Source organism: Oncorhynchus gorbuscha, linkage group LG11 (genome assembly GCF_021184085.1).
Source record: "Oncorhynchus gorbuscha isolate QuinsamMale2020 ecotype Even-year linkage group LG11, OgorEven_v1.0, whole genome shotgun sequence".
NCBI lineage: Eukaryota > Metazoa > Chordata > Actinopteri > Salmoniformes > Salmonidae > Oncorhynchus > Oncorhynchus gorbuscha.
Window position 1 is genome coordinate 49084074 of NC_060183.1, and position 27679 is coordinate 49111752.

General features: G+C 44.7%; 1 pseudogene; it reads left to right on the forward strand.

The window, feature by feature from the left end:
- The first annotated feature begins 1912 nt into the window (after positions 1 to 1912).
- On the forward strand, positions 1913 to 27220 carry LOC124048840 (annotated as a pseudogene).
- Positions 27221 to 27679: the final 459 nt, after the last annotated feature.

Sequence of the window (27679 nt, forward strand, 5' to 3'; positions counted from 1 at the left end):
GTGTGTCTGGCCCAGGAGTGTGAAGGTGAACGGAAAGGCACTGGAGCAACGAACCGCCTTTGCTGTCTCTGCCTGGCCGATTCCCCTCTCTCCACTGGGATTCTCTGCCTCAAACCCTATTACTGGCTTACTGGTGCCCCTAGGAGGGGTGCGTCCCTAGGAGGGGTGCTTCACTTGAATGGGTTGAGTCACTGACATGATCTTCTTGTCTGGGTTGGCTACCTGGCCTGATGACTCCTTGCTGTCCGCAGTCCACCTGGTCGTGCTGCTGCTCCAGTTTCAACTGTTCTGCCTGCGGCTATCAAACCCTGACGTGTTCACCGGACGTGCTACCTGTCACAGACCTGCTGTTTTTAACCCTCTAGAGACAGCAGGAGTGGTAGAGATACTCTGAATGATCGGCTATGAAAAGCCAACTGACATTTACTCCTGAGGTGCTGACCTGTTGCACCCTCTACAACCACTGTGATTATTATTATTTGACCCTGCTGGTCATCTATGAACATTTGAACATCTTGGCTATGTTCTGTCATAATCTCCACCCGGCACAGCAAGAAGAGGACTGGCCACCCTTCATAGCCTGGTTCCTCTCTAGGTTTCATCCTAGGTTCCGGCCTTTCTAGTGAGTTTTTCCTAGTCACCGTGCTTCTACACCTGCATTGCTTGCTGTTTGGGGTTTTAGGCTGGGTTTCTGTACAGCACTTTGTGATATCAACTGATGTAAGAAGGGCTTCATAAATCAATTTCATTGATAACCATCTCATTATTACAGAGTCCTATTGGGAAGACATTTGCATTCTAGAGGACTGACATGAGAATGATTTTGAACCTTTATCTTACTAGGCAAGTCAGTTAAGAAGACATTCTTATTTACAATGACGCCTACCCCGGCCAAACGCTAACCCAGACAACGCTGGGCCAATTGTGCACCGCCATATGGGACTTCCAATCACTGCCGGTTGTGATAGAGCCTGGAATTGAACTAGGGTCTTTAGTGATGCCTCGGGAGCCCAAATGGTGCTGCCTATGACAGATCCCATGGGATGATGCAGCACACTCTTGGTGTTGCACACTTTTGGTTTTGTATTTATTATCCAAGTATGTACATATTTCAGAGGATGTTTCACACATGATTCGTTTTCCCTACTGCCCCCTGTCATTCTTACTTAAAAATGTTTTGACCCTTATGATGGAAGCCTGGATGTTTTTATTGTAGGCGTGAATATATTTCAACGCCATGTCTAGACGATAATAGGCTACACTGACCAACTCTTGCTTGGCTGCTAAATGTATAGGTCTCCCCATTATATTTAAATTGATGAAGTGTGCTTATATTCATTATTTTAGAGATCCCTCCATAGTAAACGTCATTCCTAATAACAATGCACCACATCCTGTTGATTTGAGCTGCTGAACCGTATTTGCACCTGGCTGTGTTTAATGGACGAGAAAGTGAACTTGTCATTTCCAAAAAAGTTTAGAGGGGGTTTCATCAAATAAGATATAGACAATGACTTTTATTGCACATTTAGGCATAATTAAACTGATGCATTTGGAGATGTTCAACTTCAATTCACTGGCACTATGAAGGATAGCTTAGCAATACTCATCGATAGACGAATATATACTTTAAATTACGAAGCATTGCTAGATACAGATTACCAAGATATAGACTATGCGCACAGTTCTGGCTGTCTCCCTGCCTGCCCCGATCCTCTCTCTCCCTCGGGCTCTGGCTGTCTCCCGTCCTGCCCCGATCCTCTCTCTCTTTCGCCTGCTCCACTTCATCTTCGCTATAAAAAAACGAGTGTGTGTTTGGTCTTCGCTCTTGTGCTCTTGTGCGTAGAATAGCTCAGCTGACATTCCTGGCTGTGCCCCTCCCTTTTCGCTCTCTCCATCACTAGCTCGCTTTTTCTTTGCTGTGAAAGATGCTAGAGTTTGTGTTCTCGAAGTAGACTACGGTAAATAGTTTCATTCGTTGCAAAAATAAAGAATGTTAGGAGTTGAGGAGTCGATTCCTAGCGCAATCGAAGTTTGATACCCATAAATGAAAGTCGACAACGGGAATCGACGGTCAAGGAGTCGGGGAATCGATTATTTTTGAGTCGACTCCCCATCCACTATTTGCGTCACACGCTCCCCTTCCTCTCATCAGGACCCGTGCTGAATGCTCAACTAGGTTAGAGGGAGAAGGTTAAACACGCTCTCCATCCCTGTGGTAACCCCCCCATCTAGCTGAACGAGTAATAGCTATTACAGTGGGTTACCTCATCGGCGTTAACGTTACATGATGGGTAAAACAGGTGCGGTGTTGGTCTTTCGTACTATGAATCATAGGCAAGCTAGCTAGCTGTATCGTCCCTCCACACAGAGCTACCTACAGCTGTGTTGATTCCTTTGCTCTGACTCCATCTACCGCTGACAGTGGGGCAAATGAGTGAACCGGTGAAGAGTTTGCCTTCCCCTACTTCTTCAGGGGGGCAACCTGCGGGGTCTGATACCTACAAAGGCTGGCTGTATAAATGGACAAACTACTTGAAGGGCTACCAACGCCGGTGGTTCGTCCTTAGCAACGGCCTTCTGTCATATTACAGGTAATATTTGCTAGCAGCTAGCTACGCGCTAGCTATCTACTGTAGATGTCAAGTCAGGCTAGCTAGCTCTGCATGAATCCTGGCAAAATCAAGTGCTGTATCAAACCAATCCCACAGTGACTGTTATTTTAGATTACACGTGTAGTTGACAGTCTATAGAATGTGCTTGACGTTCATAATTTACATAAATGCCGTGGCTTTTTAACTATTATAGCTAGCTAGCTAGTTAGGCCAATATTACTCATCAAAACAAGTATCTTAATAGGTTTAGCTAACGTTATGTGGCAATTAAGAACTGCATACCATGAGCTTCGTCCATCCCATTCCCACAGGAAGGCAATTCTCTAGTCACATTCAATGACATGGCATAAATGCAGAATGAGCTAGCTGGACACAATTAGCATAACCCCCCAAAATATCTAGTTTGCTAGAAACGTATCAAACTCCAAATGAGTGAATATATATTTTCGCCTATATGATGTAGTCATTGATATTTGTTGCCAATGTCATGTAGATAATTGTTATAGATGAACCTGTGAATACTAGTTTAGATCATATTTTGGAACATATACTTTATTTATTTAGGCCTAGATATGTTCTATTCCAGGAACGACTGTCATTGTATGTAGTGTAGTATGCTCTATGTACGTTAACAAGTAGAGGATCTATATAGGTCCTAACATTTCATTATGATGATGATAATGTAGGACATGATCTACCTGATGCATCATGATGCTTTAAAAATGTGTGAATGTGTCCACTGATTCAGTAATGGCCAGTTGTTAGGCACATTTCCCTAAAACCAGTGAATAGTGAGTGATGTCAGTCAGTGTTATGCACTTTAATTGTGAGGCATTAGTCAGAGGCGTGTGTGTGTGTGTGTGTGTGTGTGTGTGTGTGTGTGTGTGTGTGTGTGTGTGTGTGTGTGTGTGTGTGTGTGTGTGTGTGTGTGTGTGTGTGTGTGTGTGTGTGTGTGTGTGTGTGTGTGTGTGTGTGTGTGTGTAGGCTGCCCTACAGGCTGCCCTACAGTCTCGGGTGGGAATGCACAGCTCTGCTGTTACGTCATTCACAACAAAGAGAGATGGACACAGATAGAGAAACTGAAAAGCATATAGGCAAGGACTGGTGGTGAATGCAAAAACGTCCATTCAGTCATTCAGTACCACAGACATACTCCAGCAGCTGTAGCCTCCCCAAGGCTGTGGGGCGCATACCGTTTGAACACATTAGACTTAGAGCCTAATGTAGGAGCTGTCGTGTTCACTGTGTTTTTATAGAGCCTAATGGGTTTTATGCACTGCTCCTTTGTAGATTCAACTCTGCTTTCCCTCTCTTTCCACTCTCCTCTGTGGCATGTGTGTTTATGTAACTGTACTCTCGAGTACTACCACTGTATAAAGAGTTTATGCCCTGACCAACGCATGCACATTGCACCGACACGCACACACGAACACATTTCCAAGCACTCACATCAGCTATGCTCAAGTGAGATACTTCTATGAAATATTAAACAATTGCATGTGTGTGGATTTGTATGTGTGCAAGAGTATGCATGCCCTGTTATGTATCATTTCTGTCTTTGTAGAACTAGATTTAGTCAGCAGCCTCTTCTCTCCTGTCTCTGTGTGTGTACGTGTGTCTGTGTGTGAACGTGTCCCTGTGCATTAGGACTCAGGCAGAGATGGCCCACACTTGCCGTGGCACCATCACCCTGGCGACGGCACACATTGAGGTGGGTGACACCTGCCACCTGGTGCTGACCAGTGGAGGGCGGAACTACCACCTGAAGGCCACTTCCGATGGGGAGAGTCAGCGCTGGGTCTCGGCTCTCCAACAGGCTAAGGCCAACACCACTCACATGATGCACCAATCAGGTGCGAGCAAGAGGAAAATCATATTTGGGTGGATTGGGAGGTTTTAAATGGGAGAGTGGATAAAGAATTCTTAGCTTCGTATATATTTAGAAATAACGTAAGTAGGACAAAACTGTAGGAATTGTGGCCATACTACAGTACAGAACACAGTGATTTGTGACCCTGTTGAAAGGAATTGGAATATAAATTATGAATAGGTTATATCAAACCAATATGAAACTCACTGGGATATTTGACCTTTGGGCTTTCTTCTCATTCAAGGTGAGAATGTATATTGCGACGTTGACTAACCTTTAGAGCATCCACTACTTTTCTGAAAATTATAAGGTTAAGGACCCGAGGTAAACAAATCTTAGTGTAGTATTCAATGTCAAGGTTATCAATGTTATTCATGAATCAACCACAAGGTGGTGCACGTGCTAAACAAATGGAACAAGTAACCATGTTTTCTCTATATACGTATAACGCAACATTTAAATATAATTTCACTTTGGCGGTTTGTTGTCTGTTCTCTTAAAATCTTCCAGTGCTATCATGTGACCTTTCTGCACATTGCATTGCTAAGTGGGCACACTACTCTAGGGTCCTTTAAAATAAATGGGCTTGATTGAACAGTCTAATTCTGAGCTATGTCTCCACCAATTGCTGGTCTCAGTCCAGGTCTCTGATTTGCACTTCGTGGGCATGTGGAAATGAGGGTGACTGCCAAGGATGGTGCAAGGGTACAGATTGTAATGGCGGCCCAGTCTCTCTATCTCTCTCTTACTCACTCTTTCACATCTCATTTCCATCTTCCCTCACATACTTGCTCTCTATTTTCCTCTCTACCCCTCTCTCTCCCTCCCCCTCCCTTTTTTCTGAATATGACGACAGCCAGAGCTGAATGAAGTGATCCTCCAGCATTTTAACTCCTCCTCCCACTCTGCTATGGAGAGTGAGAGGGAAAGAGAGGAGGAAGCAAGAGAAGGTGAAAGAGAGAGAGGCAGGGGAGTAAGAGGGAGGGTTGCTTCATATTTTCATTGAGAGAATTTTCTTTCCGTCTGCAATGTAAGGAGAAGAGAAAGAGATTGAATGCAGCCTCTGTAATGAATTTTCCTCTGTAAGTATTACCTGCTATAATTATATTGAGGACAGAAATGTCAAGTAAGCTATAATGGGGGGTGTGTGTGTGTGTGTGTGTGTGTGTGTGTGTGTGTGTGTGTGTGTGTGTGTGTGTGTGTGTGTGTGTGTGTGTGTGTGTGTGTGTGTGTGTGTGTGTGTGTGTGTGTGTGTGTGTGTGTGTGTGTGTGTGTGTGTGTGTGTGTGTGTGTGTGTGTGTGTGAGTGTGTGTGAATGCCCTGTATTGTAATGTAAGGTGTTTTTCTTTTGTCCTCATGCTAATTCACTTTGACAGTAAGTGGGGTAGACTTATTTCTGGATGGGACTTTACTAGTGTGTGTTTATGAACTATGACAGATTTACCAGTAGTGTTTCACAAGATTGATGAGCTGAACACCAATCAACCTCATTGGGCCTCTTATTAAATTTTTAGCTGCACAATGGGACAAGTGTGATTTACCTGCTACTTTGTTATTTGGCATCTTTTATATGTTCGCTTTTCTTGGCGGAAATGCTGAGTCGAAGCTCTTACTTTTTCCTCCTTATTGATTTGAACTGACCTAAATTTGACAGATGGTGGTAATATGTCTATTAAATGTAAAGTATGTTTTTCTACAGATAGGGTATATGACAGATTTTCTCAGGCTCTGCATTCATAGGAGAGGGGTGGGCCTCTGCCTCTGTCCCCAGTAGTCTTACCCTCTGGAAGGTTTGTTTGTCTGTGTATGCTTGTGTGTTTATGAACATGGGTTCAAACTTTAAAGTCCTTTGTTTCTTTATTCAACCTTTATTTATTTTATTTATTTAACCATTTAACCATTTATTATTTAAGTCAACCGGATTTGAAGGGTCTGAGCCCATTTAGATGGTTTTACATTTGCCTATGGCTCAAAGTGCTTACAGTACAGTGGACACTGATATGCCAGTGGACACATCATATGCCAGAGAAATGGCCTCCACAATCCAGTGGGAGAGATGCTGCTTAGAAAGCACTCTACCATGAGTCAGTTTAGCAAAACAGACAAAAAGTTAGTCACGGAACACACCAGACCAGAAAATGTACATGCGTGGCGCTTGTACCAAACACAGGGCATGTAACCTCCACTGCTCCTCAGAAGCATACTGAGGAAGCGAAAAGCTCAAAAGCTGTAGGACATAGTCATGACTTTAGGGGCGAAGGACGCATTAGGACACAACTTCACCTTCAAGTTGCCACGGGCGAACTTCATACCGGAGGGGTGAATGGATAATGCTTGGAGATCTCCAAAGCGTTTTATCGAGGACAAAGCCATGAGCAAGAGGGCCTTGTAGGAGTGGATCTTCAGATACAGACTCCATCGGTTGAGATTGGGCTCACCCAGCACATCCCAAACCAAAGCCAAATCCCATGTGGGCGCAATAGGTTTACAAACCGGCCTCAGACAGTTCACACCTTCTTTTTTTTAAACTGCATCGCCAGGGGATGAGCCCCTAGAGTGGCACCATCGATTCTCACATGATATGCTGAAATAGCTGCCATATATACCTTCAGGGTGGAGAATGAACTGCCCTGCTCGAAAATCCCCTGTAGAAACATAAAAATGCCCACTAGAGAGCTCTGAAAAGGAACAATTCCTTTATTTTGTTACCAAAACTCAAACACGTATACCCATACAACCCTCTTGTGGAGGGTGCCCTTGCGGACTGTATGTGCTAACTTTCAAAGGTAATCCCTTTGCCATCAGATTGGACCTTTTAAGGGGCCAAGCCCCCAGACTCCAAATCTCTGGCTGTGGGTGCCAGACCTGCCAATGTGCCTGGAACAACAGGTCCCTGCACAATGGGAGTTGCCACCAGTCCCCTTCTAAAAGGCAAATGATCTCCGTGAACCACGGTCATTTGGGCCAATGTGGAGCCACAAGGATCAACGACAAGCCCTCCAGACTCACCTTCTCCAGCGTGGGCTGAATCAGGTCAACTTGGGGAAACGTGCAAAGGAGGGTCCAAGGCCACTGGTGCGCGAGAGCATTTGTTCCCAGCAGAACACTCAGGTCCCTTATTGAGAAAAACAGCCGACAATACGCAAAGGTCTATACCGACCCTGCCAAACATTTCCCATATCTGGGAGACCCCCGAGAACTGGACCCCCCTCCATCCAACTTAGATATCAGATTCGCACCCGCGTTGATGCGTCGCCAGGAGCGAGGGAAAGTGTGCACCGTTCCACAGCAGTAGGGAGCGAGCTAAGGATAAGACGGGGCGAGAACGCACCCCTCCCTCCCTATCTGTTGACCTGTCCCGCTGTCGGTCCTCACCAGCACCTACTGGCCGGCCAACAATGGGACAAAGCTCCAGGTAACTGATGTGCAGAACGCTCTGCGACCCTGTCCACAACCCTCAAATTAAGCTTCCCTCGCACAGCGCACCCCACCCTCGAGGGGATGCGTCTGTCATGATCACCTTGAGGGATATAACTCGAACCATGGGGGTCCCCAGTGACAACAGCCTCGGGTCCCTCCACCAAGCCTGTAGGCATGACGGGGTGAGCGGTTTAGATAGACACTCTCTTGGACGTATTGCGCTATCACCTACTGCTGGAAGGGTCGCAACAGCCCATAGCCAACCACTGCTATCATAGATGCCATCATCCCTAATAGATGCAGGCACTGGTGAAAATGCACCAGGTGACCTAGCCAAAATTTGACCAAGCAAAGCCGGAAACAGAGGGCATGATTCTCGACTGAGTCTAACTCGAGACCCAGAGACGGAATGCACTGAGATGGAGTCAAACAGCTCTTCTCTTGATTCACTATGAAACCCTGAGACTGAACATGGGAAACCAGCAATGATGCATGTAACACCACATGCTCCCTTGACTCCGCTACCACCAGCCATTTGATCAGGTAGTCCAATATGCTGAGCCGCAGACTCTGCATAGATGCCAAACCCGCCTCCACAACTTTAGTGAAAGTGTGAGGCGGGAGGGAAATCCCAAAAGGGAGGAACAGAACTCGTAGGCTACAGCCTCGAAATAGAACCTCAGGATCTTTCCTGTGAGGAGGATACATGGCCACATGACAGTACTCGTCCTTCAGGATGATGGAGATGAACCAACCGCTGACGAGAACAACCGGTTGTTTGTGAGCATTCGGAATTTGTAGACCCTGAAGTGGGTTTATCACCTGTGGAAGCCGGGGCTTCCATTGGCCTTGTCAGGCATGATTCCAATGTTCTTCAGTAGAGGGCGCTATAGTGTGCAAACTCCACATAGCTGTGTTGTACCGAATTGACCAACACCAAGTTGACCGACTGAAAGAGAACTAGCTACATTACACTACCAAAGCTGTGTTATACCGAGTTGACCGACTGAAAGGTAACTAACTACATTACTCTACCAAAGCTGTGGATTTTAATTCAGTATCAGTCTTGTGATTTCTGCTCTAATTCCCTAGTCAATGAGGTTGGGCACCAGTAAAGAGCTGCCGCCATATTAAGGAGTTGTACATCCTAACAGTGACTGATATTGTTCTAGTATTGTTTTGTCCCATCAGAAGTTCACCAGATTTGGGTTTACTGAAGTAATTTGTTGTGTGTGTGTGTGTACGAGCGTACTTGCGAGCGAGAGATTGTATGGGCTATGTGTGTGTCTGTGTGTGATCGGCCTTTGGGTGATTGATTATTATAACTACAGAGGTCTTCAGTAATGACATCATAGGTGACAATAGATTGGCATGCCAGTTGTTTTAACTGGATGGTAGCTCTGCTGCGATCTCCATCATCTGTCGGGGTCTTATTGTATTCTACTAACAGTAGCTGTCTCTCCTCTTCCTGTCATCTTTTCTGTCGCCGTCCCTATTGTGGGTTCCCTCTCCATCAGCTGCAGGGGTGGATCATAGAGAGATGTCTCAGAATCAGGGCCAACAAGGGCCATCTCGAACAATTATCTGCTGACGTGTTTCCCTCTGACACCCACACATGACAGATGACAGTGATGATGGTACACATGACAGTGATGATGGGTACTTAACGTTCGCACACACACAAACATACCATGCAGCCCTCCTCCTGTCCTTCTGTATCGCAGATATTACTCACAGTCCATTTAGACTAATATATCACAGTTTGTGTCTTAGCAGGGGTGTGCCTATTCATACAGACATGTTTTGATGACTATGTAGATGCAGTTGTAAACTACCTGGTGTCATAGCAGTACCATGCCGAGTAGCTGTCGGAGGTGTGTGTGTGTGTGTGTGTGTGTGTGTGTGTGTGTGTGTGTGTGTGTGTGTGTGTGTGTGTGTGTGTGTGTGTGTGTGTGTGTGTGTGTGTGTGTGTGTGTGTGTGTGTGTGTGTGTGTGTGTGTGTGTGTGTGTGTGTGACTGACATTTTCAGAGTCAATGTGTGGGGGCACCGGTTAGTCGAGATAATTGAGGGAATTATTAAAGTGACTGTGCATAGATAATAACAGAGAGTAGCAGCAGCGTAAAATATGGGGGGGGGGCAATGCAAATAGTCTGGGTAGCCATTTGATTAGATGTTCAGGAGTCTTATTGCTTGGGGGTAGAAGTTGTTTAGAAGCCTCTTGGACCTAGACTTGGCACTCCGGTACCGCTTGCTGTGCGGTAGTAGAGAGAACAGTCTATGACCAGGGTGGCTGGAGTCTTTGACAATGTTTAGGGCCTTCCTCTGACACCGCCTGGTATAGAGGTCCTGGATGGCAGGAAGTTTGGCCACAGTGATGTACTGGGCCATACGCACTACCCTATGTAGTGCATTGCGGTCAGAGGCCGAGAAGTTGCCATACCAAGCAGTGATGCAACCCGTCAGGATGCTCTCGATGGTGCCGCTGTAGAACCTTTTGAGGATCTTTATTTTATTTTACCTTTATTTAACTAGGCAAGTCGGTTAAGAACAAATTCTTATTTTCAATGACGGCCTAGGAACAGCGGGTTAACTGCCTATTAACCCACTGTTAGCTTCTGAGGACACATGCCAAATCTTAGGTTGTGTCGTGCCCTCTTCACGGCTGTCTTGGTGTACTTGGACCATGTTAGTTTTTTGGTGATCTGGACACCATGGGAGTTAACCCGCTTCACTGTGCACTGGAGCTCCACGGCTGCTCTGCCTGACACTGACCTAGATTCAGAAAACCTACCTGCCTGAATGGGAGATTGTAGCTTATATATGAATGCATGTGTCATGTGAAGCAGGCAAATGCAGAAGCTGATGGATTTGGCCCAGTAGGATCTACTGTAGGCATTTGGGATACTTACATTGTTTATGCTCAAATTTACTCACAACCATTGGAGTCACAACAGTTTGATCCAGTTGTAGAAATATCCCTATGGAAATGAGAAGCCTACTATTTATATCGCTCTATTTAAAGTGTCATGGTTTTAGAACATTATTTGCAGATATCACTTGTAGTGTCATTAGTATGTAAGAGTTTTGAGGTGACAATGATGTAGACTCCAGGTGACGCTGTTGTTGTTGTCAGATGCAGATGGTAAGGTCGGGGGGACCTAGGTGACCGTGGCGGGTCGTCAGACACCAGACTCCAGCAGCTCTTAGATGACTGTAACACTGCTGCTCTTTCTCTCACAGAGAAGTCCTTTCTCCCTGTCTCTGGGTGCCTTAAGGTCCATATAATGATCCCTCCCCAGGATTATGTCTGTCTCTGCTGGTACGGGCCTATTTATTTCCTCTCAGCTGCCTGTGACTGATGGCCCCGTTCATACCAACACGGGGAGGAGCGGAGGGAAGTGAAGTGCGTCATCTTTTTTTTTCTCCCTCCTGCTGCTAAAAATAACCCAGCCCTGCAACTGCATGGGCCTGTGTTTCCACGGCAACGGTGGAAATGTCATTCACAGCTTTCCGCTGGGGAGTAGGGGGGGGGGGGGGGGAACGACAGTGTGTAGAGTTAATATATCTTTCCATCCCTCACACTCTCCATCTATTCCCATACATGACTTCACGTAATAGATCTCCATCGATCCCTCCCTTTCCTTTGTCTCCATGTCTATTTGTCAGTGTGAAGTTGTTTTATATCTGCGTACGTCACAATTATAAGTGTCCACAGTATCTATGCCTCACCTTCTTGGTACATAATGGAAACTTAAATGAGTGTGACCGTCCTACAGCATGAAAAAAAAACACTTTCCACCCTCAAAATCAATCATAATGTCTTCCACTTACAGACTGAATCAAGCTATAAGTGCTATTCTAAGAATCTGGCTTCGTAAGCAAATGCCTGAATGCATGGTAACTCAGTGCTGCACTCTCTGACTCTGCCTTCCACTGTGGCTGGTCTGCAGATGACTCTGGAGATGAGGCCCCCCGTGCCCCAGCCAGACCGGGCCCTGACCCAGGGGGCTCTGAAGACCCTGGCCAGTAAGCTGGACGACCTGAGCACCTGCAACGAGCTAATCGGCAAACACGGCACCGCCCTGCAGCGATCCCTCAGCGAGCTCGAGGACCTACGCACGGCCACCGACGGCACCGACAAACTCAAGACCGTCAATGAGCGTGCCACGCTCTTCCGCATCACCTCCAATGCTATGATCAATGTGAGGACCGACCCACTGCTGCTAACACTTTGCTAACATTTCAGGACAACGCCTACTGGCTACTTCAATCGATCTTTCTGTATGACCAATGCTAGTAGTCAATCTAATGCTTTAATCAATACAACAATAAAAACTCTCAATGCCATGATCAATAGAAGTGTTTATTACATATTGACTGTGTGGTGTAGCTAAGCTCTGTAGATGTAGATGTGTTATGGATGTATTGTCACCTCTGTGGCTGCAGGCCTGTCGGGACTTCCTGGACGTAGCAGAGACACACAGCCGAAAGTGGCAGAGAGCCCTGCAGTATGAGAGAGAACAGCGCCACCACCTGGAGGAGACTATTGAACAGCTAGCCAAGCAACACAACAGCCTGGAGAGGGCCTGGAGAGAGGCTCCCAGCACACACCCAGGTCAGAGACACACACACACGCACACACACACAAGCAGTTTGTTCTCTCCTCTCATATTTGATAGTGCAACTGATTGGAAAACACTGTCAATGGTTTAAGCCAGTGGTTCTTAACCTTGTTGGAGGTACTGAACCCCACCAGTTTCATATGCGCATTCACCGAACCCTTCTTAATTGGAAAAATACAATGATTTTTTTCAAATTCAAAACATAGGTATATATTTGGCTGGTGCACAAAATGAACCGTGCATCAACATCACTGTGTTCAAAGAACAAAATCATCAAAACATGATTTTCACATAAAAACATAATAATGAATATTTACTGCAAATCAGTGTCACTTCTGCTGTTGCCTTTCAGAGACCAGTTCAGAAATGTGCGGCTTCACCTTGGCAAGTGCCACTCTCATGTCATTTTCGCAACAAAGTCTGTTCCTTTTCCTCGTTTTTATGTCCAGCATCCTCGGAAAGGATTGCTCGCAAAGATATGTTGTAACAAACGGTATGAACATCTCCAGAGCTTTCTTAGCAATAACAGGGTACGTTACCATTTGTTGACACCAAAACGTTGAAAGCGTTGTTGTTCTGAAGAGTTGTTGTTGAACCTGGCTCTGCTGAATTTCAATGATTTCATCAAGGTATTCATCATTGACATCTGTTGTCTCAACACTAAACGTGAACGGCTGTCTCGCCCATGCTGGATATGACTCTTGTAGGGAAGTATCCGTCGAGAGACTTTGCAAGCTCATCTAAGTGCGTGGCAATTGCTTGCTTCAGTTCCGCGGGTACAGAAATGTCTCCGATTCCAGATACATCTTCGATCTTACTTACACAGTCGTCCAGCAGGGGAAAGTTTGCAAAGTTATTGTTCTCTGTTCGGCGTTTCCATAACGGTAGCTTTTTTTAAAAAGCCTTCAGGTTTTCCTCCGCTTCGATGATGTTGACTCCACCGCCCTGCATCTTTTGATTGAGATGATTGAGAGCTGCGAAGATATCGGCCATGTACGCTAAAATGAGAATGAACTCAGAATTTGTGAAGCAATCTGCATGACAATGTTGGTGCTCTTACAAAAACAGGGCTAATTCCACACGCACGGCAAAAACACGATTCAGCACCTGTCCCCAGGATAACCACCGAACGTTAGAATGGTATAGAAGTACCTCGAATTCAGAGGCCATTTCTTTACACAGCTCACTGAAGATGCGATGCCGCAGAGCACTAGTTCGCACATAGTTCACGCATTCCACTACAATTTTTAATACTTCTGCCAGTTTTGGAGGCAAGGTTATTGTTGCCAACGCATGCCAGTGCAGAATACAATGCGTAACAATGGTGTGTGGTGCATCGGCTTTCACTAGCGCACCAAAACCAGTCTTTCTTCCCAGCATGACTGGAGCTCCGTCCGAAAAAACTGCAGAAACCATATCCCACGAAAGATTGCCGTCTTTGAAGAAGTCATCCACACGTTTCTTCACATCGGCTGCCTTAGTTGTTGTTGTAAGAGGCTTACAACATAAAAAAAATCTTCCTTTATTACGTCGTCTTTCACATAGCGCACGAATACAGCAAGCTGGCTTAGATTGGAAACGTCTGTGGTCTCGTCGAGTTGAAGGCTGAATTTTGCCGGGCTTGAAATCAGATCTGCAATTACTTGAGCCAAGATGTCTTTGCTCATGTCCTCTATTCTGTCGCTGATGGTGTCATTTGAAAGAGGAATTTGGGATAACTTAACTTCAGCCTCTTTTCCCAGCATGATATTCGCCATCACCAACACAGCTGTTTTTATGAGTGTTTCACCAATGGTGTGTGGTTTGCCCTGCTTTGCGACCAGGTAAGCAACTTCGTACAATGCTGTGAGGATCGGTTTGTTGATGGGTACAAAGCCGAGAACATTAAGAAAGAAATCACAAGACGTTACATCACGACAGTCACAAGTCGACTACTGAGCGCACCAAATTCCCTGCAGCACAGATAGGCCAAGCGATGTAGCGTGATCACCTGCAGCCAATGATGGCCAAGCGGAGCGTGTCATCACGAATCACATGAATCGGATGTGTGTCTTGACCTCCGCCGAACCCCTGAGACTGACTCACCGAACCCCTGGGGTTCGATCGAACCCAGGTTAAGAACCACTGGTTTAAGCTCTTACTGTGAAGGTAGTTTGGTGCAGTTTATTGCTTGGTATGGATTGGAATCTCACAAGAAGCTGGCCCTCCTCTGGTCATCCCTGGCACTGCACGCAAAGTTGGCACTGTATCAGTTTGATTATGTCATTGGTTTGTCTTTCAGAATTTCATTTATATCATACACACACTCAGGTTAGAAAATCAGATCTACACAAACAAAAAACACAAAACATGACCCCGCCCTGTGCAACTGGGTCCTGGACTTTCTGCGCACACACTACATAGTGCAAATACTAGTACAGACCGCAGAATCACTGACAGGTCGACCCCAGGTGGTGAGGGTAGGAAACAACATCTCCACCCTGCTGATCCTCAACACTGGGGCCCCACGAGGGTGTGTTCTCAGCCCTCTCCTGTACTCCCTGTTCACCCATGACTGTGTGGCCATGCACGCCTCCAACTCAATCATCAAGTTTGCAGATGACACTACAGTGGTAGGCTTGATTACCAACAATGACGAGACGGCCTACAGGGAGGAGGTGACGGCCCTCAGAGTGTGGTGTCAGGAAAATAACCTCTCACTCAACGTCAACAAAACAAAGGAGATGATTGTGGACTTCAGGAAACAGCCGAGGGAGCATCCCCCCATCCACATCAACGGGAAAGCAGTAGAGAAGGTGGAACGTTTTAAGTTCCTCGGCGTACACATCACGGACAAACTGAAATGGTCCACCCACACGCTGTCTGTGTGAGCAAGGAGGTCTACTATTTAAACGCAATGCTACCAAATACTAATTAAGTGTATGTAAACTTCTGACCCACTGGGAATGTGATGAAAGAAATAAAAGCTGAAATAAATAATTCTCTACTATTTTTCTGACATTTCACATTCTTAAAATAAAGTGGTGATCCTAACTGACCTAAGACAGGGAATATTTACTGAGATTAAATGTCAGGAATTGTGAAAACTGAGTTTAAATGTATTTGGCTACGGTGTTTGTTAACTCCCGACTTCAATTGTATGTGACCAATATAATTTGATTTGATTTGAATTGAATGATCTTGTGTCCCTGGCAGACGGGGGTGAGAGGAGGCGGGAGGGGGATGCCAGTGATGAGAATGAGGACCCAGAATTTTTTGATGCCATGGAGGACTCCCCTGCTTTCATCACAGTGACTGCCACTGACCACACCCAGCACAGGTCAGTCAGGGTCGCTGGGATGAAACCCTGTTGAAGGAAGGTTTGCTGTTGAAACATTAGTTTAATATATTTTGCATCGGAACTGTGAGTATATGGCTTTTCTTTTCTCAGTCAGGGTCGCTGACCTCATTTCTACTGATCATGGGGCCAAGTAGTGTTCATTCATATAGCTATGTAATATGACGATGCTAGTATAATTCATTATACTTCTTGATGTCTAATGAATTCATCATACTGTGTTTTGTGTATACAGTAGTCATAGTGTGTTTGTGTTTCAGACGCTCAGCCAGTAACCAGAGTATCATGAGCGGACGATTGCCCAATAATGAATGGAGCCACGACGAGAAGGTGAGTCTGCAGGCTTCTGTTCTTTACCACACCTTTACATAGCCAGCCGTAGTAAACCATGGACAACTGTATCTTACCTTAGGGAGTGTATGATACAATATTTAATGGTGAGATCTATCCTATAATACCTCAGCTTACCTGACTGTTTGACATGTATTTGTTCTCAGGACCCTGGCTCCGACAACATGCAGCGGCGCAGAGTTAGACGCAGCCGCATCCCAGACAAACCCAACTACTCCCTCAACTTGTGGAGCATCATGAAGAACTGCATCGGCAAGGAGCTGTCCAAGATTCCCATGCCTGTAAGAGAAACGAGAAGTGATTCTGCGGTCTGTACTAGTATTTGCACTATGTAGTCTGTGCGCATTAAATGCAAGCTCTAGCAATCAATCACATTTATTTTAGAAAGCCTTCAGCAGTTGTTACTAAGTGCTTTACAGATACCCAGCCTAAAACCCTAAAGAGCTTTACAGATACCCAGCCTAAAACCCTAAAGAGCTTTACAGATACCCAGCCTAAAACCCTAAAGAGCTTTACAGATACCCAGCCTAAAACCCTAAAGAGCTTTACAGATACCCAGCCTAAAACCCTAAAGAGCTTTACGGATACCCAGCCTAAAACCCTAAAAAGCTCTACAGATACCCAGCCTAAAACCCTAAAGAGCTTTACAGATACCCAGCCTAAAACCCTAAAGAGCTTTACAGATACCCAGCCTAAAACCCTAAAGAGCAAGTACTGCAGATGCAGAAGCACAGTGGTTAGGAAAAACTGTAGAAGGCAAGAACCAGGCTCCATGGGGTGGCTAGTCCTCTTCTGGCTGTACCGGTTGGAGATTTAAAGACTGGTTCATAGTTGACCAGCAGGTTAAAATAATAACCATGGTGGCAATAGAGCACAAGTATTCAAATCTGCTGGTTTTCTTTTCTACCTGATAATTAATTGCACCCACCTGGTGTCCCAGGTCTAAATCAGACCCTGATTAGAGGAGACTAATGAAACAAAGCAGTGGAACTGGCTTCCAAGTCCAGATTTGAATTTGAGGACGGAGGATGGTGGAACAGTTCAGCAACTCGGTTGGGTCTAACTCCAATGTGTGTGCGTGTGTGCGCGTGTGCGTGCGTGTGTGTGTTCCTGTGTGTGTGTGTGTGTGTGCGTGTGCGCTCCTGTGTGTGTGTGTGTGTGCGCTCCTGTGTGTGTGTGTGTGTGTGTGTGTGTGTGTGTGTGTGTGTGTGTGTGTGTGTGTGTGTGCGTGCGTGCGTGCGTGCGTGCGTGCGTGCGTGCGTGCGTGCGTGCGTGCGTGCGTGCGTGCGTGCGTGTGCGTGCGTGCGTGCGTGCGTGCGTGCGTGCGTGCGTGCGTGCGTGCGTGCGTGCGTGCGTGCGTGCGTGCGTGCGTGCGTGCGTGCGTGCGTGCGTGCGTGCGTGCGTGCGTGCGTGCGTGCGTGCGTGCGTGCGTGCGTGCGTGCGTGCGTGCGTGCGTGCGTGCGTGCGTGCGTGCGTGCGTGCGTGCGTGCGTGCGTGCGTGCGTGCGTGCGTGCGTGCGTGCGTGCGTGCGTGCGTGCGTGCGTGCGTGCGTGCGTGCGTGCGTGCGTGCGTGCGTGCGTGCGTGCGTGCGTGCGTGCGTGCGTGCGTGCGTGCGTGCGTGCGTGCGTGCGTGCGTGCGTGCGTGCGTGCGTGCGTGCGTGCGTGCGTGCGTGCGCGCGCGCGTTCCTGTGTGTGTAACCTCAGGTGAACTTCAACGAGCCCCTGTCGATGCTGCAGCGTCTGACTGAGGATCTGGAGTACAGTGACCTGCTGGACCGGGCGGCTCGCTGCGAATCGTCCCTGGAACAGATGTGTCTGGTGGCAGCCTTCTCTGTGTCCTCCTACTCCACCACCATCCACCGCACTGCCAAGCCCTTCAACCCCCTGCTGGGGGAAACCTACGAGCTGGACCGCCTGGACGACTTTGGCTACCGCTCCATCTGCGAGCAGGTCAGACACAACGCACACAGACTCTCTCTCTCTCTCTGAAACATATGTCTCAGGTGCACAGAGGGATCTTTCTATAAATAATGGGGCCAATGGGTGACATTGGGATGACAATTTCTAAATGGTTTGAAATGAAAATAAAAGGGATTTTCATGCAGTTCCACATGTACTAAAAGTGAAAATATATCCAAACTGGCTGATAACTTCACCTATACAACAAGGTCTATACATCCTTTAAGCAGGGTTCATACAGACATTGGTAAGTCAAATTCAAGGACTTCATGGAACTTTTTCAAGCACTTAATATGAGGACGACAATATTGAAGTTGCGGGAAACAAATGAAAGTGGCCACATCTCTCACAAAAACAGATAAAAAATGAAATCATGAATAATTATAAAGGAGCAGGAGAACGTATAAATTGGCAACTGTAACGGTTTTCTTCTGGTGAAAGAGAGGCAGACCAAAATGCAGCGTGGTGGTTATTCATGTTTTTAATAAAGACGACTATACATGAACAGACTAAACAAAACAAGAAAAGTGAAAACCTAAACAGTCCTATCTGGTGCAAACACAGAGACAGGAACAATCACCCACAAAACCCAACACAAAACAGGCTACCTAAATATGGTTCCCAATCAGAGACAATGACTAACACCTGCCTCTGATTGAGAACCATATCAGGCCAAACATAGAAATAGACAAACCAGACACACAACATAGAATGCCCACCCAGCTCACGTCCTGACCAACACTAAAACAAGGAAAACACATACGAACGATGGACAGAACGTGACAGCAACAATTATTCCAAGAACTTTAAGCACCAAATTGAGGAAATGTCTGTTTCAGTACTTGAATTTTGTTATTACCTTACCAGATCATATTGTGAATAAGCCCACTAGGATATTTATTTTGTTGTCAATATATCCAGAATAATGAATAGGATTAGAGTCAATCCTAACAATTGCGCACAGTAGACAAAAACATATGAAAACACGAACTCATTACCTTGATGCTTTCCCTGATAAATCTAACCCTGCTGTAAATCAAGCAGAAAATAACAGATGACCAACATCAATTCGCTGGCGATATTAGATCCAGCGTGGATCCAGCCACAACTGTCTTCACCAGCGTAAGCAATGAGACACCAAAATATTCTGGACATTCTTCGCAAACACCTTTTTTCCAGCACTTGTGCTGTGACAACAGCTTTTTGTCACTTGACTGTCATTTGGAAGATTCCTTCCTGATCCAGGGATCTTCACGCTGTAACTAATCAGCTGGACACCAAATGCGCATCCAACAAGTATTATGCATAATTATTGAAGACCCTCGTTAACGACAGTATCGATTTAGGTTTTAAGTATCAAGTATCAAGGAAAGGTGACTTCGATTTTGCAATCGCATACATTATTTCAGATTTGTGTGCCCAAGAAAACTGTTTTCACTATTTTCAAAACTGTCCCAAAGCTAGATCCAGGATACTTACAGGGTTCAAGTTCAATGTCTAATTTAACTGATTAATGATTCATGTATGATATTTCGACAACAATAAATGCAAGGACAGAAAAGTCATGTTTTATGTCATCCAATTCTGTTAAAATCCATCAAGACACCCACCATGATAAAGGGTTAAACATAGGTTTTAAATCAACTCGTGACTTTTATTGAATATAGCTGTGATCCCCCCTTTATCTTAATGTAATGACATGACATTTTTTATCAATAACTTATTAAATGCTGTAACACCTGTACTATACTTCGAGAATTTAACTTCTCGAAGTATTGCCATACAGGACTTCGCTGCTGTCGCTTGCCTTTCTCTATCTTTTTTCCAACTCTTAACGACGATGACGTATTGGTGGAGAGTCGACGCCAAAATAATTGATTCTTCGACTCCGTGTACATCGACTCTCATTTCTGAGTGTCAAGATTCGATTGCACTTGGATTCGACTGCTAAGATTCAGTGTTTTTGGAACGGAGAAGACAGATTATTTGCTAGACTTTCGAGAACACAAACCCTCGCATCTTTCATAGAGAGAAGGGAGTCGCACAGTATAGGCAGGTCAGCCACCAGGCAGACTGAGTCAGGACCATTCACTAGGCATATCTTTCGGTAATCAAAACCAGTATCTCGTAATGGAATGCTGTAACTCCGCAATTTCTTGGCTCGCAGCTTCAGTAAAGCATGGCCTTTCATCAATGAATAGGATATTCTACACGCAAGACTGAAGACTGAACACACACTCGCATCATTAGTGAAAAGAAAGAGCAGGTGCCAGAGCGAGGGAGAGAGAAGAAGTGGCATATGTCTTGGAAGCCCCGCAGATTCACCAAAGTAGCCTAAAGTTCACCTCTTCCTCTCTGGTTTTATTTCAATTACACACATTTCCCCAGGCCTTTATAGCTTATCGTCTAGTTGGGCTATAACACGGAAAATAATGTTTTGTGATTTGCTGGGAGAAAAAAAACAAAAAACATTGTTTTCAGAGATTTTTCTTAATGTTAAGGATCCCAATTTTATTTCAATGTTCACACCCCTACGTACTGACGATGTCATCCTCCTCCTTCTGCTCTCTCAGGTCAGTCACCACCCCCCAGCCGCCGCCCACCATGTGATGTCACAGCGAGGCTGGACCCTGTGGCAGGAGATCACTATCGACAGCAAGTTCAGAGGGAAATACATCTCTGTCATGCCATTAGGTGAGCCATGCATACCCAGTACATGAATATTCCTCCGATATGCAATAATTGCTGGTTACACATACAAAAGCATGTCACACAGCTATTTCAAAATATTCACATTTTGCAAGTGATGGTCAGTGCCGTTTAAGATTAGGGAGGACAAATGTATTTTTAATGAGCATGGACTTATTTCTATTACAGCATATTGGATGACTGCCATTCATATTCCATTCACCCAGCTCAATGTAACATCGATAGGTTTAGGCTACTACTGTACATGATACTCAAATATTCCCTAGACCCATCATGAGGTTGTTACAACCTAGCCTACGAATGAAAGTTTACAATGTAGGTTCACAGGTCGAGAGAAAAATGTGAGTAATCAAGATGACAAACAGTGACACATTCAATACCGCCTTGCACACGCTTGCCTGCATCTAGTTGACCTAGGGTGTAATCATTAATCCAAACAGTTGCTAACGAGTGTTTCTATTGGACAAATTCAGGTATGTTTATCCCCGTTCCATTTGTTTCCATTTAAGGAACGTTTTTCAACAGAATCGACGGAATGAATACACCCCTGATCACCCGCAAACACAGTTCACTTTCATAGCAGCTACATACAGAACAGCATGATCACTTTGCTCATTGTATAATTCCTTCTCGATTCTACGCTCTCTCCTCCGCTTACCTTTTTCCTTCACTTCACTCATTGCCCAACACAACAGCTGTGTCTGTAATCAAGCCAATCCTTCATATCATAACCGCTAACTGCTACACAGCCTACATCGCTGTGTCACCATATTAGCTAATGTCATAGTCAACATAGCTGAGTAGGCTAAACTAGCTAGCTGCATTCCCTAGCTAAGTAAGTGAAAGTATAAAAAATTAAACAAAATATAGCTAGCTAGCTAGCTAGCTCTCTCTCTCTCTCTCTCTCTCTCTCGCTTCTCTTTCATTTGTGAAGAAATTAATTTGTTCAACTATTGTATTTGTCTCTCTTTGAGTCAATTACTCACCACATTTTAGCACTGCAGTACTAGCTGTAGCTTATGATTTTTGTACTAGTTTCATTCTCTGATCCTTTGATTGGGTGAACAACATGTCAGTTCATGCTGCAAAAGCTCTGATAGGTTGCAGGACGTCCTCCGGAAGTTGTCATAATTACTGTCTAAGTCTATGGAAGGGGGTGTGAACCATGTGCCTCCTAGGTTTTATATTGAAGTCCATGTACCCAGAGGAGGACGGAAACTAGCTGTCTTCCAGCTACACCATGGTGCTACCCCAGAGAGTGCTGTTGAGGCTACTGTACACCTTCAGTGTTTTTCAGTCAATTATTTGGTGACATTTGAATATATTTAGTATTGTTTTATCTAAAACAGATAACTTTGTTTATGTTTCACAATTATTATTTTTTAAAGAAGAAATTTCCGAGGAGGATGGTCCATTCCTTCCTCCTCAAAGGTGCCTCCACTGGCTGATTATTTTAATTATCTCTTTCTCTCTAGGCTGTATCCACCTGCAGTTCCACTCCAGTGGGAATCACTATGTGTGGGGCAAAGTCACCTCCACGGTGCACAACATCATCGTAGGAAAACTGTGGATTGACCAGGTGTGTGTCTCTCATATTTAATGTGTATTTGTATATTTGTGTTTGATCTATTTGTAGATGTGTGCGGTGTTTTGCAGAATCTGCCCCGCGGTTTCTGCCTTCCTCTACTGTCTCTCATTAGGTAGCCTAGTGGTTAGAGCGTTGGACTAGTAACCGAAAGGTTGCAAGTTTGAATCCCTGAGCTGACAAGGTACAATCTGTCGTTCTGCCCCTGAACAGGCAGTTAACCCGCTGTTCCTAGACCGTCAGTGAAAATAAGAATTTGTTCTTAACTGACTTGCCTAGTAAAATAAAAAATGAATAAAATGTCGGCAATACTCATTGTATCTGTTTTCTCCCATTTGTCTCCATCCCTTTATGTACGGCTTTGCTATTCTCACTCTTAACAGTGTCCCGTACTGTGATTATTGACATCCATAGTAAATGATTACGATAGACTGTTAACATTGATAAACTAGAAATATTGCATGTTGTAGACAGTATGTAAATAATGCTAAAGCTAGGAGAATCATCAGCCTGAGGCTTGGGATAAATAGCCTGTGTTTTTCTCTCTGTAGTCTGGGGACATTGAAATAATCAACCACAGGACCAAGGACACCTGCCACCTCAAGTTTGTCCCTTACAGTTACTTCTCCAGAGACCTCCCACGCAAGGTGAATCCATGGTTTGCCCTCTGGGTCTCTGTGCTGCATGCGGACCAATTAAAAAAGCTCATGTAGAAACAAACTAGCAGTCCTTACCATCTTCAATGTCTCCTCCCTCTTCTGGTGTTGTGTCTCCAGGTGACAGGTGTGGTAGCAGACAGCGAGGGCACGGCCCACCACATCCTGTCTGGGACCTGGGACGAGAAGATGGAGAGTGCCAAGATAGTAGAAAGCAGCCGGGGATGTGGAGGGTCAGAGGGCAAACAAAAGACTGTCTACCAGACCCTCCAGCCCAAACTGCTGTGGAAGAAATACCCACTTCCGTAAGATCAGCCTGCCTGCATATTATGAAGTCAGCCTTATAGCACATAATGCAAGCTAACCTATTTATACAAGTTATTTGATTCCTCTTGCATCCTCGCACATTATCTTACTTCCACCTCTCTACCCGTTGCTACTCGCCCTCTCCCTCTCTGTCCATCCTATCTGTCTCACCTCAGTGCCTTCTCCACCCACCAGGGAGAATGCTGAGAACATGCACTTCTTTTCCTCCCTGGCCTTGACCCTGAACGAGCCTGAGGAGGGCGTGGCCCCCACTGACAGCCGCCTGAGGCCCGATCAACGGCTGATGGAGTCGGGGCTATGGGACGAGGCCAACGCCCACAAACAGCGCCTGGAGGAACGACAGAGGCTGGAGAGAAGGAAGAGGGAGGCACAGGCCACACAGGCCCTGGAAGAAGGTGAGGAGGGGTGTGAAAGGACTAGATAAGACATCTCAAGAGAGATTACAGTATAGAAACTAGGAAGAGGAAGTTTGACAATTGTGATACAGTGTATGTCAGCAAAATGTTACCCATATTGAGGAACATCTGTGTATGTTTGTGTCTCTGACTCCTTAGGGCAAGACTTTGAGGGCTTCCAGCCACTGTGGTTTGAGAGGAGGACAGATGATTCAACGGGGGAGAGCACTTACATGTACAGGGGTGGATACTGGGAGTCCAAAGACAGACAGGACTGGAGCCAATGCCCTGATATCTTCTAAGACTCCGCCCCTGGGACTGTGACATCATCACTGGAGGGCCGAGCTGAGGGACTGATTGACAAGCAGAGGGAGGATCCACACTCTGAAGACACATGGAGATGTGGACAGCTCTTTGTCTGTGTATGTGTATTTGTGTGTGTTCCAGAAAGACAAAGCCCTCCATTGAGAATAATGTAAACTTCCCATACTTCAAGAACTGAGATATAAACATAATCTGTCCCCCTCCCCGATGTAGTTCTCTAATCAAACACTGAGTGAGTGTGTGTGCAACAGAGTGAGTGAATGAGATAAATAACTATTTATGACAGAATATTTTGAGTGTGAGGGAAAGAGTTAGAAAATAGCTAATGCATGGAAAACCATATTTATTTGAGCTGGTGTGTATGGTGGTGCCTGGTGCCCCATTGATCTGGTAATAAGGTAATAACTACCGTAAGTATATAATATTATACAATAATAGGCAGAGGCCAGAAGGAAAGTGAAAGTTTGTGTTTTGGTGCTAGGATAGGATGTCCTGTTCCTCTGAGCTGGTTAGGAACAGAGTGTTCCTCCTGCTGGAGATATAAGGGCCTGCATTTATGTTGCACTGGCCAATAGGAATGTCAGGAGATAAAGTTCCCCCAGGTTTGTCTAACTGAAAGGTTATGAAACAAAAAGCTGCACATGGAAATAGAGTAACCAGAACAGACATTATTTTCTACTTCAAGTATCTCCAATATACTTTACATATCTATATGTAACATTATGTTTCCTTCCATGCAACAACTAGGCACTCCCCAGGTTTGTAACAAACTGCTTTTCTGCAGTGCATGAAAACACAGGTGTAGAGGACGCTGGTATCACTATGGGTACTTTTGATTTAATATCTGTACAGACATCATCTCTGAGATCCAGAACTAAAATCTATACCAGTTATGTTACGTGTGTCTGTCCACAAGAGATTAGTACAGACCTAAAATAGTTAGGGGAATTTTGAGGTTGTAACAAGCTACCCACGATTATATTGATTTTGCTCAAATGTCTTGATTTCTCAAATGTTGGTCATACAGTCGCTAGTGAAAGTCTACACACCTCTTGCACAGTCTTCACATTTTGTGAATTAATTTTGCTGCCTTAAAATGTAATCTGAAAAGGGAATACATTTATTTATTTCCTACCGATCTACACAACCTTATCCACATTTTAAGTTCAAGAGAATTCTAGAAAAATATCCAAATGAGTACTAAATAAAAAACAAAGATGTCTTGATTGCGTATGTTTTCACAGCCCAGAGTTTATACTTGGCGGAAGCACCTTTGGGCAACATTTATCCATTGTTTTTGTCAAAATTGCTCAAGCACAATAAATTTGGGTGGGAGTCATTGATGGACAGCAATATTCAAAACTCTGATTTTCAAGCAAATTTAAGTCAGGAACACTCAACACCTCTTAGAAATACATTCTGGTATTTTTGACAAGCATACCCATAACATGATGCTGCCACCACCACTTTAAAAAACTGAGGGTTTCACTCAGTGTTGTAATGGATTTGACCCAAGCCTGTAGTTTTTAATTTAGGCAAAAAAGTCCATGTCTGCTGTGTTGTCTTGCAGTATTACTTAACAGCCTTGTTGCAAACAGAATGGATGATTTGGAGTGGATTTTTTAAAACAGGCTTTATTCTTTTCACTTTGTCATACAGGTCAGTAATGTGGATGTGAATGCAATATTGTTGATCCTTTTCTATTTTCAAGTGTTGTGGTGGCAGCATCATGTTATGGGTATGCTGGTAACTGGCAGGGACTGAGGAGTTAATGTTAATAGGAAAGACACACCAGGTCGGATTTTAGGTCTTGAGTGTTCCTGAATGGTCCAGTCTCAGTCCTGACTTAAATATGCTTAACAATCTAAGACTAGGTTTGAATATTGCTGTCCATCCAACGACTCCCAACCAAATTTACTGAGCTTAAGCAATTTTGACAAAGCATGGATATGTTGCCCTAATAGTTGTGCAAAATTGGTAGAATATTATTCTAAATGTTTCACAGCTGTAATGGCTGCCCAAGGTGCTTCCACCAAGTATTAATTCTGGGGTCTAAAGACACACACAATCAGGACATCTTTGTTCTAGTTTTTTTTTTTTTTGTAATTTGGAAAATTCTATCATTTTTCTTTCACTTTGGAAATGTGGAGTGGGCTGTGTACATCAGTAAGAACAAAACCCCAATTTAATCCATTTTTAGATGTACTGTATTTTAAGGCAGCAAAATGTGAAGACTTTATAAGGGGTATGTAGACTTACACTAGGCACTCGTTTGAGCGCCTAATTGTGTACAGACAAAATCTTAAATTGTTTCATGATTCCTCCCTGTGCGATGAAATGTCTTATATTTTTTTAAATATTAAGAAATCATATGAATTATAATATAACATGTGTAATGGCGAGTTTCACAGTGCAATTGAGGTGGGTAATTCAAGTATTACACATTTTTGTGTTTGACTGCAGGCATTTAAACATGCACCATCAATGAACTCAAACGAGTGTTGTGGCACCACGGGTAGCTCATGCATGGTTTAGTGTGCTTATACACTGTTATCTAGTATTAATTAGGCATTGATTAGTATCAATTAGTTGTTTCTAGACTTCATTCACAGAAGAACATCATGTGAATTCACCTTTTGTGCCCTAGGCCTTCGGACATATATTTTATTTTAGCTCAAACACACAAAGCGTCTCAATGTAGTCTTTCAAACACTCGCAATGTCATTAGAGATGGTCTATAATGTTGTAATCGGCTTTGGTGTCACTTCTCAAATCAAGACAATGATGAGAAATAAATGAGATAAGCCTTCAGGAAGGATGATGTCCCCTGAAGACCCATAGCCAAGAGGAGATTTCCACGGGGAAATCCATCTGTCTGATCTGGGCTTGCAGCAGAAGCTCTGGGGTCTCATGATGGGGTAGTGAAAGGACACTGAGGGCTGCACACTCCACTTTAGGCTACTTGTTTGATGTCACCTTGTCTCTAGCACACACATGTATTCAAGGTGTAACACTCAATAAACCCAAATAAATCGACCTATGTGCACTTTATTGGCTTATCTTGATCAATGTTTCACCCTCAACTGACCTCTCTGAAGGTTAGAGTGTTTGGCCACTAGTTCTATTCCCCAAGACGACAAGGTGAAAAAATCTGTCAAAGGTGCCCATGAGCAACGCACTTAAAGGGACATTTCACAATTTGTAACTTTATATTCATCATCTCCAGCACCACTCCAACATCTACATATGTGGAAAAAATGGTGCGTTTCTATGTTTTGTCGTAAATAAAAATATATATGTCGTTTCCAATGACATGTTGGGGTGGTGATGGAGATGATGAATATGAAAATGTTGAAATTTCCCCGAATTGCTCCAGAGTCTCCGTTGATAATGGCAGACCCTGGTCGTGACTCCACTCTCAGAGGGTGTCTCAAGGAGAATTGTGATATACAAAAACATATTTTTCCTTAATTCACACATGCATATTACACTTTCACATGTGTGAAAT